We start from the raw sequence: 17,821 nt of genomic DNA on the forward strand, positions 1-17,821 counted from the left end.
GATGCTGACTAAGGATTTATTAACAATGGAGGTGGGCATGATCTGATGGGATTAATCAGGTATGGGTCACGCTGCCCCAGAAGTAATTTCCATAAACTACACAGAGAACCTAATTATGTAAATCACTTTAGAGATCCCCAACTGACCTTCCTGACAAGACCTAACCAGCAGTAATGAGTGGAAAAAGAAAATATTGAAAACTGGATCATTTCCTCAGACAAATCCAGAGTTGACTACAATGCTTCTTGAATTTGAGTGCTGTAGGTAGTTGCATACTGGGGACTACAATTGCTAATTCAAACTCCCTGAATGTGACATATAGATTCACTAGGAAGTAAACTAAAAGAAGAGCTGTTTTCTGTTTCTGAATGACCTAGCTTTATTAAAACTTGAAATGTTTCTCAAAGTGATGGTAAACAAACTTCTTGAACTGGCAAGGAAAAAAAAGTCACTCTGTATTTTCTAATCAAGGAGGATTAAAAGGCTGTGAAACTATATCCAATGCACAAATGTTGTAATTACGATAAATATTTGTCCTTTCTGTTTTCACTACAAACTCAAAAATCCTAGAGTCTGTGTTTGGCACATGCAGGAGATTACAGCCATCTGCTGAGAGACAAAGCTGTCAATTATAAAACAATCTGGCTTTCCATTTCATTCCATTTCCAGGTTAAATCTGGCCCAGCTGAGGTAGAATCATACTATTACTACTATTAAAATTGAGAAATTTGTGGTGCCCTCTGCCCTGTAAACCTATTCTCAGGATCCCAAGAAATTTGCAAATCTCTGAACTTGGACTTTCAAACTCAAGGTCAGCATGTCTTGTACAGGCCATTAAATAAGGGAAGACTATGAGCTTTATATCTAACTTGAATACAAAATGATGTTTTTATTCATTTAAAATGTACTTTAGGCTAAGGGGAGAAATTATGGCAAACAGAAACAACTAAATGGAGATAGGGTTGTTCTCTCTCAGCAGGACTGGTGAACATTTAAAACAGAGGCTTTGAGGTTAAAAAAGAATAATAAAACAATGAAACACAGGGGGCTCCTGGTTGTCTCAATTGGAAGAGATTGTGACTCTTGATCTTGGGATTGTGAATTTGAGCCCCACATTGGGTGGTAGAGATTACTAAATATACAAACAAACAAACAAACAAATAAATAATAAATAAACTTAAAAAAACCAATGACACATGAAAAGCAGAATGGTCAATTTAGTAACTTAGGATTGGCAACATTGAGGAGGGACAATTCAAAACCATAGCAGAGACATTTTAATGGAAGAGGCAGTAGTCCTAAAATTGTGGCCATTAAAGACGAAATGGAAGTGAGTTTGCCTTTGTTACAGCCAGATTCCATATTAGAAAATTCACTCTGCTTTCTGAATTTTTCCTGTAGTTTTACTGGAAACAGTTATCTTGTGTTTTGCCTTAGACAGTTAAATTACCTTTTAAAAGACTGCTCAGAAACTCTTCCATTCCTCAGCAGCAGTGGAGGAAGAATTGGCTTTTAGACAGACACCTCACAGTAGAGAATAAACATTTTCCCACCTACATCTGGGTGTGGGTCAGGCCTGAGGACACTTCCAAGTGGCCATTGAGAGACTAGATTAAGACTGTCTTTACATAATGCTAATCATAGTGTTTTCTGGAAGAGTTCTTCCTCAAGGCCATTAGTGACCAGACAGAAATGAAAGAGTTTGAATTTTCTCAAGTGCATGATTCCTCCCCTTAACTCAATTTAACAACCATACTTTGCATTTCATACCAATCTTGGGTCAATAATTTCACCTACTGACTCTTGAAATCAAAGCAAAAAAAAAAACCCACTCTATTTTTTTATAATTGAAAGGCCCACTGAAACATAATTCATAAAGTTGCTAATGCTTCTCAGTTAGCTATATAAATGCTTATCTAACAGGATTCAGTATAAAGCAAATTGGGTAACAATTAAGGCATCTGGCTCTAGCCTGCAGAAGCAAATTTGGCCTCCTGGTTCAGGGAGAAGGTTAAGTTGGATTTCAAAGTTACCTTCTACTTTCCAGCTGGCTCTGTCCTCCCATATGGTGACTGCTTATCCTAGCAGCATCCTCACTGTTACTATTTCATTTTCTCTTCTCTCTGTTTCGTACTCAACCATCAACACTGTGTGTACTGGATCTTATTCCATCCACCAGATTAAATGTTAACCCTATGATAAAAAACAGTTGACTAACCTTATTGTTTAGTGCAGCTGTTCTCAGCTTTCAGTGTCAATATATTCCCGGACCACAATCAACTGTGAAGTTTATTTATTTACTTTTTAAAAGTTTCATTATTTTTGACACAGAGTGCTAGTTGGAGAGGGGCAGAGAGAGAGAGAGAGAGAGAGGATCCAAAGTAGACTCTGAACTGACAGCAGAGAGCCCAATACAGGGCTTGAACTCATGACTTGCAAGATCATGACCTGAGTCAAAGTCGGATGCTTAACCAACTGAGCCATCCAGGCACCCCAATAAACTGTGAAGTTTACTATAATTCATTTGACACCTATACAGAGACTCCTCTACTTAAAGACTTTCAACTTCAGACTCTTTTAGACAAAAAATTTTCACTATAGAATCGTCAACTTTTCTTTCCTCAACAAATGATAATATATGGGGGATCCTGCAGATAGGTATTGAAGGATCAGATATACCACCTAAAAATATACCATCTTGACATAAGGATTACTTTGAGTTGAAGGCAAGTGAGAACTAACAGATGCAGAAAGTGTTCTCTGCCCTCCCCTTATCTGCCTAAAAGCAGAACATAAATTTCCCTTTGTGAAGGTGACCTCATTTTATCAGGAAGAGAAGAGTCACTGTCACCTGAGACAGAGAGCCAAGGTGAGTTTGCACAAACTTTACTAAAAAGCCCTTATCTCCCATCCATTGCCCCATATATTTCCTAGTCCCTTCCCCATAATTTATTGCCCTCTGAAGCTCAAACTTCCTTTCCTTTGTTAAAATGGTATACAAACCCCTGAGTCTAACCACTTTTTTGAGTGTCATTTTTCTATGAACTCTTATGTATGTAACTCTTAATAAAAATTCTGTGCCTTTTCCCCTCTTAATCTATCTTTTGCTAACTTCACAGACCACCCCTTCAAGACTGAATGTGAGAATTATGATATGGAAGAGTTTCAACACTGTGTGCCTAAGGTTGATACAGGAGAAGGACAGGAGTATGTTTGAGACTTAATTCCTACAGGTAGCAAAGTTACTGCTGACGGAAATTTTTCTGGGGACCATGATGTTGGTTCACACTCAAGACAATTTGCATCTGCACATCATTAAGGTTAACGGTAAGACAGAAAATAAACTTGTGAAGTTTATTAATGACATGTGGCTTCCACTACTTGTTAACCTACAATATCTGTTTTCCTATTTTTAATTCATAACTTGAATTTCTTATTCATAATGAATTTTTTTATTTATAACCCTTACTTCCTTATCAGCTCTGATTTCATTCCAAGTAGCAGTGATTCACTGTTTAGGCCAAAGAAAAGAACTTACCACCTTAGGCCTCCTTGAAACTAGAGGATTATATGGCCCAGTTGTGGCTAATGAGGGGAGGTCTCCAAGTGGAGATTTTGAGAATAATATTGTTTTCCTGTCAAAAGAGACAGACTCATTTGACATGAATCATATGAACCGTTTGCTGTTTATTTTTCTCTTTTCCTCTTGCTGGAATACAGATGCAATGTCTGAAGCACGGCCATCTTGCAATCATGAAGTTAAAACAAACAAGCTAAGACCAAGAGGAAGAAGGAGCCTTGCTTTTGATGACTTCCTAAAACAACTGTCCCAGTTTTGGACTGCCTGTCTCTGGAATTCTGGTCGTGTGAGAAAAGTCTCTGTTTGAGCCACACTTGAGGTTTCTGTGATATGAAGCCATTTGTAGTTCTGAGTGATACAAACTGCTCCAACAGATTTTAATATTGATAAAAAGTGGGCTATTTGGGGGGAAAATGCTTGGAAGGTCTTTTTTTAAGACTCTGAGGACTAGCTCAGACTTCTATGCAGGAAAGGGTACTGGTTCAGCAAGTTCAGTTTCTCTCTGAAACTACAGACTTACATAAAGGGAAGAAGAAAAACACAAACAAATTTTGGCTATTCTCTTTCTTTGCCAAGGGACTGGCATTAGTAAGTTATTTCTCTTTATGCAAATTAAAATGCATTGAATATTTTTCCCACAATAATGCCTCTTTCCCTCACTTGTCCATTGAAGTTCCCTACTAGTGATAGAAGGGAGGAACTTTAAGTAGCACTCCTGGAATCAAACACACCCTGGGAGTTTGTCCTCCAAGGGAATCTCCTATGCTATACTTGTCACAGGAACTATTTAAAAACTGCTGGAATAATACATGTAGCTATGATTAGTTTTCTAAATTCACATGCTGATTTTAATGATCCTTTCTTTAAACGCAAAGTCTTAACCCAACAGAATTCTGTAGAAGAATGAGAAGGTGGGTGTTTGGGGAACTGGTCCTTTCAGTATTCAAAATTGGTTCGCCTCCATGGGTAATCCTCTTTTAGAATATGAATGCTAGATGGAGGTAAGTTGGTGGAAAAGCGAAAGGGAGAGGAAAGAAGTGGCCTCCATCATAATACTTTGCATATGGCTCCCAAGCTTTCTCAGTAGGTTTATTTGCACAGTGATCATTCCTTAGGGCTCCCTGCACCAGGTAAAGATTCCATCATTAGGTTTGTGATTTGTAAAACTCCCTTGCTGCCTCACTCTCACTGGAAGGGACCAAATGAATCAATCCGCATCACTTTCCCAAGGCTCTGTTTGCAACCAAAAGGGCCAAAGGTTTTCTTGTTTATGATTAGCAAAACATCCTGCTAGAACGAGCTCCACAAGAAGGTTTGCCAGCATCACACATCCTCATCCCTACATCCAACTCATAAAGAATATACACTCTTTGTGGTGTATAGAATGGTGCTTAGCAGCTGTTTAACAGCACAGCAACTGTACACAGGACTAAAAAGCAAAGGAAAATACCAGATTTGATTGAACCTGCCGGGAAAATTTCAGGTGGCATAATGTAATTACCTGAGTTAGGATATTGAGGTTAAATAACACCTATGCTCTCTTACCTAAAAGTATCTAGGATCTATACCAGCCATAAATGACTTGGATCTTAGTTTTATAACCTGGTAGTGGAAAGGGAGGCAGTTCTCCAGCAGCACAGCAGTCTCTTGTTGGAAACCCTGTTTCTCATCCGGCACCACCTGTGTGTCCCCTTGGCTGCCCCCCAGCACAAGGCACTGATGCAGCCAAACCCACTGAGCCTGTGAGAGTGGCCAGAAACACAGCAGAAGGTGTTGGCTTCCTGGCCTCTCATTGAGGCCATCTGGACCCTCTAGCACACCTGTTTGGGAGGGTTTCCGTAGCTTCGTTTACAAATGTAAGTGCAGCTCAAAATGTTCCAGTCCAGTGCTGATCATTCGCCCTTACTTTTTGGGATGTTAATTATGCAACAAGATCATTTCTGTGCCCATTTTTCTCCTCCGTTATAAACTTTAGATGACAAAAATGTGCTTCTCAGTATGGTTTTTTTTTTTAGTAGAATGAACAGATGTAAAAGTGTTTTCAATTCCTTAATAAAGGTGACATTAGGCCAGATTTGATATTACACTAAGTCCCACATAACATTTAAAAATGGGTTTTTTCAACCATAAAATTACTAATTGATCTGTCTTGTAAAAAGATAAAGGAAATGAATGCCTATTTGAGTTTCATTTCTGTCAGGCTTCCGATTCCTTATTTTATGTAGTGCAAAATGAATTTTAATGAACCAGCCTCCAAATTTCAAAATACGCCATTACCCTTCCAAAGTAATTGGCATATTTGACTGCCTTTTCCTTTCTTAGAGTCTGTCTGACTTTCTAATCTTAAAGTCAATGTTCCATTCAACATGTTCTTCTGCATGCCATCTGAAAGAAGTAAATTAAAACAAGAGGAGAGACTATACCAGGAAGAATTCATTCATTGAGCCACTCAACAAATATTTATGGAATTCCTGCTGTAGGTCAGGCACTGTTCCAGGTGCTGCAGAATAAGGGGGACACATAAGTGAAAAATCCCTGTTTTCATGGAGTTTCCATGTCAGTGCAGTAAGTCAGTATAATAGACACACAAATATATAATATTCAGGTGATCAGAGCTACAGAGAAAAATAATGAATGTTGATGTATAGAAAGGCACAAGATGGAGAGTCTCAAGCAGAGACTCTCCAACTAAAGCAAAAGTGTGAGCTATTGGGGGGTTAGAATCAGCAGATAGAGTAGCCTTTCTTCTTCCTCCCATTTAAAAAACAATTGTTTAATGTTTTGTTTTGTTTTGTTTTTTTTTTGAGAGAGAGAGAGACAGAGACAGAGGGTGAGTGGGGGAGGGGGAGAGAGACAGACAGACAGACAGACAGACAGACAGAATCCAAGGCAGGCTCCAGGCTCTGAGCTGTCAGCACAGAGCCCAATGCAGGGCTTGAACTCATGAACTGTGAGATCATGACCTGAGCTGAAGTTGGACACTTAACCAACTGAGCCACCCAGGTGCCCCTCTGATCTCAGCTTTTTTGCCTACTTATACACATACAAAACATTTCTGGCTGCATTGTCTAATCTGGGAGGGAAGCTACAGAGGGCATGAGGAGAAAGGCAACTTTGATTGAGTACCTACTTGTGCCACAATATGTATATTTCCATTTTGTGAATCTGTGGGGCAACACTCTGGTCTGTTGATCTGATCCTTATTTTACAGCTGGGGAAGCAAAAGCTCAGGGACATCAGGTAGTTCGGTGGACAAATGTTCCGGTTATTTATTGTTGCCTTACAAACTCCTGAATTTTGTGGCTTAAAATAACAATTATTATTTATGTTGCTCATAAATATGCCATTTGGGCAAGACTCAAAAGGGAAGGCTTATGTCTGTCCCCTGTGGCATCATTTGGGGAGCACAATTTAGGGCTAAGGATCCATATCCAAGATGACTCATTCCCATGGCTGGCAAGTTAGTGTTATTTATACAATTTATCCAATGACTGTCGGAGGGCCTGTGGGCCTCCTTTTCTCTACATGCAGACTGGGCTTCCTCACAGCATAGTGACTGGGTTTCTAAAACAATGTTCTAAGAGAAGCATAAGATAGAAAAACATGGCATTATGATGGCGTAGTCTTGGAAGCCCATTATGCCCAGCTCTGCCTCTCACTAGTATTGGGTCCTTAGCAAACTGACATCACCCCAGAGGGAGGGCATTTTCCCAAATAACAGGTTTCTCTGCAACCATTTGTTTAGTCAACAAGCATTTCTGAGTGCCTCTAGCACAACAGAACTCTGCTCTGGAATCCAATTGCTTGACTTTGCATCCTAGCTCTCCCACTTGCTTGCTGACAAATTAGGAAGATTTACTCAATCTCTCTTTGCCTCAGTTTTATTAAATGTAAAGCATCAGGATTTAAGGAAAGTCCAGAGAACTTCTCATGTACCTAATAAGAGCACTAATTTCTACCCCTGCAATACCATCAGCTCAGCCCCAATGCCTTAAAAAATCAATCCTAAGAAGGAAGGTAAAATTAGAATTAATGGCCTACCTTCTCCAAAATTGCCATACATTTTATCTCCACAAGAATTCCAAGACTTATATGATATCTTTTACAAGAATTCCTATTCCCTTATGTTTTTATATAACCCTGAATCTAATGCAAGCTCTCGTCTACCATTACCACCATCACCCTTGCCCCAGCAGAGCACCAAACTCTTCCACTCGTCCTTTTGGAATTCATGGGCATTATAAGGGCAAAAACAAAAACAAGCAAAAACTTCTTTTCTAAGCAATCTCCTCACCTTCTTTAAGGGGAAATGGTTTCCTAAAGCTCTTCTCTGCAGTAGCTGTTTCTTCGTTTCTCTTGTTTCTGTTTGTTTGTTTGTTTTATTTTGTTTTGTTTTGTTTTGTTTTTTACCACATCACCCCATGTGGTGAAGGGCTTTGTGGTAGGATAATCATCTTTCTTGATTTTTCTTACTGTGTCTAAATAATTTCTTTTCTCACATCCCCAAATCCAATGTTCTTCAAAGCAAATGCCATAAGACTATATTGCCTGCCATCACTACACAACACAATCATCCATGGATACCATGCTTTTTCCTTACCATTCACTTGGGACTTTAGCACCTGCCTCAGTCAATAAGTTTTTCTCTGCTACTGCATCAGTCACTATGTTATCTGGTTTTACCACATGTATAGATAATCCACCCATTATCCTGGCCTCTAACAATAAATTGTCCTTCCCTCTTCTAAAAGTCTTGTCTTTTATCCCATCTCTACCATGCACTTTTACAGCCATATTTTGGATCCTATCTTTTCAGCTTAGCACTGGTTCCAATAATTCTTTAGTTCATCAAGAATTTTAATCCACTTTTTTTCAACATTCCTCTCTTCCTTCTTCTTCCTCCTTACCTTGCTATGTAGGTAGGATTCTACAGTCTACTACTAATGACCAATCCTTTTCATAGTCCATCAATGACTTGACCTTTATTTCCTATGCAAACACAGTGGTTTGAAACACCACTCATTTGTTTATTTCACAGTTCTATAGGTCAATGTCTTGTGGGTTCTTACCTGGAGACTCTGAGGAATTATCCACTTCTAAGCTCATTCAGATGTTGGCCAAACAATTCCATACAATTGTAGGACTGAGGTCCCATTTCTTTGCAGGCTGTTGGCTGGGAGCCACCCTTAGTCCCTAGAGGCCACTGTCTGGCCCTTGCATGTAGACCACATCACATTTCAAAGCCAACAAGTTCCATTGAATCTTTCTCATACTTAGAATATCTCTAATCTCTTCTTCTGCCTCTCTGCTTTTAATGTTTCATGTGTCTACATTGGGCCCACCTGGATTATGCAAGATAATCTCCTTATCTTAAATTCAGCTGATTAATAACCTTACATCTTCAAAGTTCCTTTATAGCAGGAGCTAGATTAATGCCTGATGGAATAACCAGGGGATAGGATCCTGGAGAGTCATCTTTAAAATTTTGCCTACCACCATCCATGTAACTTTTACATGACAAACTCTAGCTCTGTTTAAACCTGGTTCTTGACCACTTTGCAGCTACTCCATAGCATCTCAGTATGGCTGAAGAAAAACATTCAATATTCTTACAGGGACATTTGTGATGGCAAACCTCAAGCAGGACTCAGCACAGTCCAACATCATTCTGTGCTTCCCTAGGGACACCAGCATATAGAAGATGTTTAAGACATTGGGACTAATGAGCTCAACAATAGAGAGAATGTTGATAGAGAACAGAAGAGAGCTGATGATTGAGCTCCGAGGAGGTCCAATATTTAGAAGTCAGGAAGAAGGAGAATCAAACAAAAGGAACTGAAGGAAAAAAAGCAGCCACAAGTACAAGGAGAGTACAGTGATCTAGACAATAAATAAAGAAGGTGTCTTAGGAACTGGGGATTCATCAACTGTGTCAGATGTTGCCAAGAATTGGGAATTGTTCATTGGGTTTGGCATAATGTAGGTCCACAGTGACCCTGAGAAGTGGAATATTAGTAAATGGTAGGGGCAAAGTCTGACTGGAATGAGTTGAAGAGAAAATAGCTATTAGGGAAGTAAAGAGAGCAAGAGTGGACAACTTTCTAAGGAGTTTTGCTATAAAAATGAGCACAGAAATGGGGGCAGTGCTGTAGGGTTTTACGGGATTTAAGAGCAAAGAAAGATTGGTGTGAAAGCAGAGGGGGGTGTTTGTATTGACTACTAGTTGGTGTGAAAACCCAAAAGAATCCACTTAGAAAATTTTAATTTCAGCTTTTCACTGTTAATATTTTCAAATTACTGAACATTGAATGTGTGGATACTTGCTTAGATCTTTATGCATTACTGGACAAGTTCTAGCACAGTGTAGAATAAGAAGGCCATAACACATTACACTGTACCCAGGAGCCATATATCTTTTCCATGACAAAGTCCAGGGAGGATTTTTTTTTTTAATGGGAGAAATTTCTGTATTTTGTATTGTGAGGTTAGCAATGCAGCAAAGAGAGAAAAAGGATGCAGAACAGAAAGTACAATTGTAATTGGAAAGTCATAGAATAGGCAAGAGGGGATGAGATTGAGTGCATCCTGGGAGGTTGATATTAAATTAAAGCAAGGAGTTAAATAGGAGCAGGGAAGATGAATATTTGCATAAAAATGCAACATATGACAAGATTTGATAATGGGAAAATACTATAGATTTCGTCTGATTGCTTTGACTCTTCCTCCCAGTGAAATAGAAGTTGAAGCCATCATCTGGATATATAATATGAATAGAGTATTGAAGATTAGAAAAACATGTGAAATGCCATGTGGGGCAGTGGAAGCATCCCATCTCAATCAGGCTTTGCCCCTACCATTTACTGATATTCCACTTCTCAGGGTCACTGTGGACCTCCACAATGCCAAACCCAATGAACAATTCCCAATTCTTGGCAGCATCTGACACAGTTGATGAATCGCCTGTTCTTAAGACACCTTCTTTATTTATCTTCTAGATCACTATAATCTCCTGGGTTTTCTTGTACTTGTACTCTTGGCTGTTCTTTTTTAGTTCCTTATGCTTGGTTCTCCTTCTTCCTGACCTCTAAATATTGGACTTCCTCGGGGCTTAGTCGTCAGCTCTCTTCCATTCTCTATCAACATTCTCTCTATAGATGAGCTCATTAGTTCCAGTGTTTTAAACATCTTCTATATGCTGATGGCTCCCAGTTTTAGATTTCTAGTTCTGACATATCCTCTGAGCATTAAACTCATTTCCCAATTGCTTACGCAACATCTCCACATGGTTGTCTAATAAGGTTCTCAAAATTAGCATGTCTAATATAACACTCATGCTCCTCTCCATTTGCTCTCTCCCCTCCCCACCACAAGTCAGTTCTCTGCCTGTTTCATCTTCATCAATGTTACAATTCACCTATCTGCTCAGATCAAAACTGTGTTAGTCAGGGTTCTCCATAAGGCAGAACCAATTAGATGTGTAAACATGTAGAAAGAGAGATGTCTTTTAAAGAATTATTAGCTCAGGCAATTGTTGAGGGATAGCTAGCCTGAAATCTGTAGGGAAGGCCAATAGGCTAGAAACTTGGGGAGGAGTTGAGGTTGCAGCGTAAGTCCAAACACAGTCAGGAAGCAGAATTCCTTCTTCCTTGGGGAACCATAGTCTTTGCACTTAAGGCCTTCAACGATTAAAGGGTACTGCCTCACATTATGAAGGGTAATCTACTTTACTCAGTAGTTAATGTTAATCACATTAATCATGTTAATATTTATCTAAATGAAACTTAAATTTAAATGTTAATTTAAAAAGTATCTTCACATCAGCATCTAGCCAAGCTGACATAAAATTAACCATCACCGTCCACCCCTTATCAACTTGACGTCCATATGCACCTTCTTAAATCATATTTAATCTCCAAACAAAGGCCATAAGGTCATACTTCTGCTTAACATGATAGAGATATCCTATGTACAACCAAAACACACTCACAGTTTTCCTAGAAAAGGATGCAAAGTCCTTAGGTGACATTCACTTTTCTTCTTTATATATTGTACTTAAATACTGTAATGTAAAATCTGTACATCTTATCTTATGTGATATGATAAAGAGAGAAAAGGGAAAAAACAAATATATTATATATATTATTTATGTTTATTATATATATTAATATATATTTATTAAATATTATGTATATGTAATATTTTTGGTGTCAATGCAGAGCTTGTGTCCAATAATCTTAAACGGTCGCTATTTTTAGTTCTCCCTTGTAGGAGGCCCATAGGCAGAACTATAGCACCCATTCAGAATGACATGATCCTGAAGCGTGACTTCCACAAGGACAGGCCAGGGCACTTGGCCATGTGGTTCAACCAGCTGGTGCAGAGGATCCACAAATACAAGACCTGAGAAGCCAAGGCATGCCACAATGCCCCATGCCCTGCATGTGGGCCCATCCAGCCCACTGTGAGGTGCCCTATGGTGAGGTATCACACCAAAGTGCAAGCTGGCAGGGGCTTCAGCTTGGAAGAGTTAAATGGTGGAAGGGTGGCTGGCATTCACAAGAAAGTGGCACATGCCATTGGGATCAGTAGATCCAAGAAGGTGGAACAAGTCCACTAAACCTCTGCAGGCCAATGTGCAGCAGCTGAAGGAATACCACTCCAAGCTCATCCTCTCCCCCTAGGAAGCCCTCAGCCTCCAAGAAAGAAGACAACTCTTCTGAAGAACTCAGATTGGCTACCCAGCTGACAAGACTGGTCATGCCTATAGGGAATGCCTATAAGAAGGAGAAAGCCAGAGTCATTATAAAGGAGAAGAACTTCAAGACCTTTGCCAGTGTTAGCATGACCCATGCCAATGCCAGGCTCTTTGGCTTCCAGGCAAAAAAGACCAAGGAAGCTACAGAACAGGATGTTGAAAAGAAAAAGTGCCACTGACAAGTTGTGGAAAAAAAGGGCATTATTTTATTTTCCTCAGTACATAGTCACCTTGATAAAAGGCCATATATCCCTTTGGAATACACTGAGAGAAATATTAACAGTATACATTTTTGACAGTGTGGTGAGGTCCTTCCACAAGGGGAACTGTCCTCTCTTTCCTTCAATTCAAGGGGTTCTTAGTCTCTATAAACTGGCTCGAGTTTAGGAATTATGGGTCTGTGATTCTGCTTTTATAATTCAAATTTGTCTCTTGTTCCTGTGACCTAGATCTCTCTGCTTATACAAATCAAGTAAGAATTTAGTAGACTTACCATGTGTTTTACTCCTAGAAATACCATGATCAACTAGCCAATACTGTAGGTCTCTGAAAGTCATAATATTCTGAATGCTGCTTTGATTCTGCTGTCCATTATAGTAACCATGCCCACCTTGCCTTTGGTGATTAAATAGCACCACTTGGCCTCTGACATCTTGGGATTCAATTACTTCCATTGCATTTAGGTTTTCCAATTCAGTGACAGATGTTCCCACTATAATTTCTAACTTAGAAAATCAGGGGCACCTGGGTGGCTCAGTAAGTTAGGCATCTGATTTCAGCTCAGGTCATGGTCTCACAGTTCTTAAGTTTGAGCCGCACGTCAGGCTCTGTGCTGACAGCTTGGAGCCTGCTTCAAATTCTGCCTCTCTCTCTCTTTCTCTCTCTCTCTGCCTCTACCACTCACACACACTCTCTCTCTCTCTCTCAAAAATAAATATTAGGAAAAAAAAAAAGAAAATCACAGAGCTCCTCAAGAATGTTGGGGCTCCCCTCACAAACTTGTTGTTCATAGTCATAGTGAAAATTATGTCCTTTGTACCCTCCTAGGGTAGATGAGCATATCTTAAATGATAAACCCACTCTAACATTCCAGTCTCTCTAAGCTTTTCAATCTCCTCCTTTCTAGTTTATCAAGGCAGTTCTGGCATTTCAGTTCATTTAGTGTCAGTCACCTGTTGGTTTGTGTTTCAGGTAGCCAACCAACCAACCAGTTAGAGCTTTTTCCAACCCTCTAAGTTGCAGCATTAAATCCAGATCTCTGCTTAGTGGGCCTAAATAAATTCTGCCTGATCCAATTTTATGGTCTTTCTACCACTATGCCGCACCTTTAATATTTACTCCTACCCACATTTCTTGGATTTCTCTTTATATAAATTGGAAAAATCAAGTAGTTCTTGTGGAGTGTACTCCACCTATTTATGGGTTACACTTTGTACCTCACCATTAGGGGCCTACAGGAACTTGAGTCCAGTGATAAATCTAGAAGCAAAGAGGAGTGGTGGGGGTAGGTTCTGAGGAGAATCAGCAGTGTCTTGTAAGGCAACTACCTTAGGGGAGGCCATTACAATTTGTTCAGGCAGAGGAGGGTTAAACTCCTCAGATAAGGATGGAGTGGTTGCTTCTACTGGCAAAGAAGACTCATGGGAGTTTAAGGGTTCAATGTCCCCAGCTTTATCAGGATCTTCCCATATGTCCCCAATCAAATTTTCAGGATCTCATTCCTTCCCAATCTATGCCCTCACTTTAATAGCAGACACCCTGTGAGGTTGAAAATTCAATTTGCATTGTAATTCAACCACTTGCAGGATGAGACTCTGAGTTTAGTTTTCAGCAATCTCAGCTCTTTGGCTACAGGTGATAAGGGTTTCTTTCAGGACAGACAGAGATACTTTTAGGTCATTTATGCAGCACATGATCTGGGAATTTTTTATCCTTTTATTTCATTTCCTCATCCTTTTATTTCCTCACTTTGTCCAGTGCAATTAGGAGCAACTAGCCAATCTCATACTCATTATTTTGATAAAAATGTTCTAAAATATTTAAAAAATGGTCACTCAGAAACTTGTCTAAGAGTTTGATTAGGAGTATCCAATGGCGATACTTCATGAACCTCTATTGTCACATCACACCACAGACTATCCATGCTCTGTTTACTAATTGAGTAGTCATCAGTGCCTTCGATTTAGTAATATTAGAGAACCAATTCCAAAAGCTGGGCACCATGCTCCAGCTAACTTGACGTATAAAATTAAGCATTATAAAAACCTACAATCCTTAACGTTTTTCATTCTTACCACATTTGATCCATCAACTCCACTTTCAGAGTATACCCTGCCTCTCATCATTTATCACATTCAACATTGTTGCCATCCTCATCCAAACCATCATCATCTCTCACCTACACTCTTAAAATAGTCTTTTTGCTTTCTTCTTTCACTCTGCCTTCTATCCCACTGGTCCTACATACACTCTGAGTCTGTAATTTATGCAACAACCAAAATCGTTTATTTAAGATCTAAATTTAATCATTTCACTCATCAGCTCCAAAACTCCAGTGGCCCTATCAAATGCAAAAGTAAAACTCAAACTTCTTATTGTTTACAACTCTCTGCAGTCTGACCCTGCCTCTTTCTCTGATTTTACTTCCATATTCACCAACATTTTTATTAACTTCCTAATTTCCAACTATAGGTGTTTTTTTTTTTTAATGTTTCTTAATGTTTATTTGTTTTTGAGAGAGGGAGACACAGAATCTGAACCAGTGAGCAGAGCCCGATGCGGGGCTAGGACTCACAGACCACGTGATTATGACCTAAGCTGAAGCCAGATGCTTAACTGACTGAGTCACTCAGGCACCCATCAAATGAAGGTGTTTTTGTTCCTTTTGCTTGGAAACCTCCTCTCCCAGATGTTTATATGGCTCCATTCAGATCCTTGCTCAGAAGTCACCTCTTCAAAGTCCTTTCAGGGTCACTCCATTAAAATTAAACATTATACACTATTCTCCTACCCTGATTAACATTTCTTCACTACCCTTATCACTGTTTAGCATATTATATGTGTATTTGTTTGATGTCTCCCTTACCAACTAGAATAAAACCTCCAAGGGGACAAGGGCTTGCATGCTTTGTGTCCTGCCAAATCCCAAAGCCCTAGAACTATATCTAATGTACAGTAATGCACAATCATATTCATCAAATAAATGAATGGTAGTAATAACAGTACCCTAAGGTTAGTACTTATAAGGTTGGGTTAAATTTGATAATACACATATGCCAAAGACTGCTAATTATCTTCTAATGTCAATTCTTCTTTCCTTCTTTCCTAATAGAATCCCCAATTTTTATTTAGTCATATGGTTTCAGTCACTCTGAACTAGTCCCATGCCTGGAATCAGACTGCAACCACTGTTGCACCCACCACCTCATGTTGCCTCTGGACCATGGACCCCACAGTGAACAAGCTTCGGGCCTTGGTGAAAATGTGCAGGCAGGATCTGAGTATTCTGCACACTGAGGAAATGCACTTCCTGCATGAGTGGGTAGAGAGCATGGGGGTAAAATACCACCTGCTATTTATAAAACTAAATCAGAAGACAATATCAAAGAAGAAAAAACAGTAAGAAGGAGGAGGAAAACAAAGACAGACGAATCATAAAGTGAGGAAAGTGGTCTAAAAGTTTACAGTGAAGTGTGATTGAACCAGATACTTATGCCCCTCAAGAAATGGGAGATGAAAATGTAGAGGTGACTGAGGAAATGATGGATATGGCAAATGATAAAAACGTAGCTTCCAATGATGCCCTAAGTGATGGTGAACTACAGAAAGCCATTGACTTGTTCACAGATGCTATTAAGCTGAATGCTTGCTTGGGCACTCTGTATGCCAAGAGAGACAGTGTCTTCATCAAATTACAGAAGCCAAATAAATACTGCCACCCAAGACTGTGACAGAGCTATAGAAATAAATCCTGATTCAGCTCAACCTTACAAGCAACAAGGGAAAGCATACAGACTTCTAGGCCATTGGGAAGAAGCAGCACATGATCTTGCCCTTGCTTGTAAACTGGATTATAATGAAGATGCTAGTGTAATGAGGAGAGAAATTCAACCGAGGATCCAGAAAACTGCTGGACATCAGAGAAAGTAGGAGAGAAAATATGAAAAGTGAGAGATCAAAGAAAAAGTAGAAAGGGTTAAGAAGTCTTGGAAAGAACATGAGAGAGCCTAGAAGAAAGAAGAAGCCAGAGGACTATCAGGAGCTCAGGATGGCTCTTTCCCAGGTGGCTTTCCTGGGGGGGATGCCTGAAATGACAGGAGGCAAGCCTGGAATGTCAGGAATGCCTGGGCTCAGTGAAATTCTTAGTGATCCAGAGGTTCTTGCAGGAATGCAGGATCCAGAAGTTATCATGGCCTTCCAGCATGTGGCCCAGAACCCAGCAAATATATAAAAATATCAGAGCAACCCAAAGTTTATGAATCTCATCAGTAAATTGTCAGCCAAATTTGGAGGTCAAGAATAATGCCCTTCTGACAAATAAAGCTCTTGCTGAAGGATAAGCAACTTAGATCACCTAATGGACATCACAATAACACAAACCAGCGTACCTCTGGCCTTCTCATGGAGAAAGCTGGGGTGCTGTGAAGATAATCCCTACCCCTCTGCCCAATATGCAACTGAGACATTTTACAGTGGTTTCCCATTGGGGTATTCATTCAGATAATATTTTCCTACTAGGAATGACAAACTTTAAACACTTCTTAAGTCTTAAAAATATTTGAAAACCATTTAAGAGGGTGTGTTAATCCCTACATTTTTCCTTACTAATCATTTCAGTTTTTTTTTTTTTCCTCTTTGGCTTAATTGGGCAAGGAAGATATTTCAGTATGGGAGATGTATTGCTTAGTCTGAGTTAAATAAAGGTTTCTTAGCAGGGGGCAAATCTCACATTTAAACACATAAAGTTTAAGTTGGTTACTGAGGCATTTTGACTTCTTTTTAAATGCTTTATTTTTAAAACATGATTTATTTGATAAAATCACTGGGACCACCAGTATTGCAGTAGGACCTGGGTAAGGTCCAGAAGTACTTGACAAGGCAGCAGAAACCTTACTCCTTTTATAGAGCATGCATCCTTGTGCAGATGCATTGAAATATTGCACTGTGGTTAAGGGATGGTTTTTATGGTGCTGCAGTAGAGTTGGATTACTTAGCTGTGTTCTTGTCTGATATAGAAAATGAACATTTCACATCATTTGCACACAAAAAAGACTCCATTTCCCACCATACCTTTCAGTTAGGAATGCTCATGTGACTAGTTTCAGCCAATATGGCATAAGCAAAGTTCCACATGAAACTTCTGAGAAGAGATCTTAAAAGAAGTAGGTGAAGAGGAGGAGTTTGTCCCCCTTCTCTTTCTTGGCTGACAGCAATTAGGCATGATGGCCGGATCTCCAGAAGCTCTAACATCCATCTTGAAGCATAAG

At 39.5% G+C, this 17,821-nt stretch overlaps 2 pseudogenes; both read left to right on the forward strand.

Annotated features, from left to right (window-relative positions):
• Window positions 1-3,272: 3,272 nt before the first annotated feature.
• Window positions 3,273-12,514, forward strand: LOC125168138 (60S ribosomal protein L13-like; annotated as a pseudogene).
• Window positions 12,515-15,777: 3,263 nt separating this feature from the next.
• LOC125168139 (hsc70-interacting protein-like) lies at window positions 15,778-16,857 on the forward strand (annotated as a pseudogene).
• The last annotated feature ends 964 nt before the right edge of the window (window positions 16,858-17,821 follow it).

This window comes from Prionailurus viverrinus, chromosome B3 (assembly GCF_022837055.1).
Source record: "Prionailurus viverrinus isolate Anna chromosome B3, UM_Priviv_1.0, whole genome shotgun sequence".
Taxonomy (NCBI): domain Eukaryota; kingdom Metazoa; phylum Chordata; class Mammalia; order Carnivora; family Felidae; genus Prionailurus; species Prionailurus viverrinus.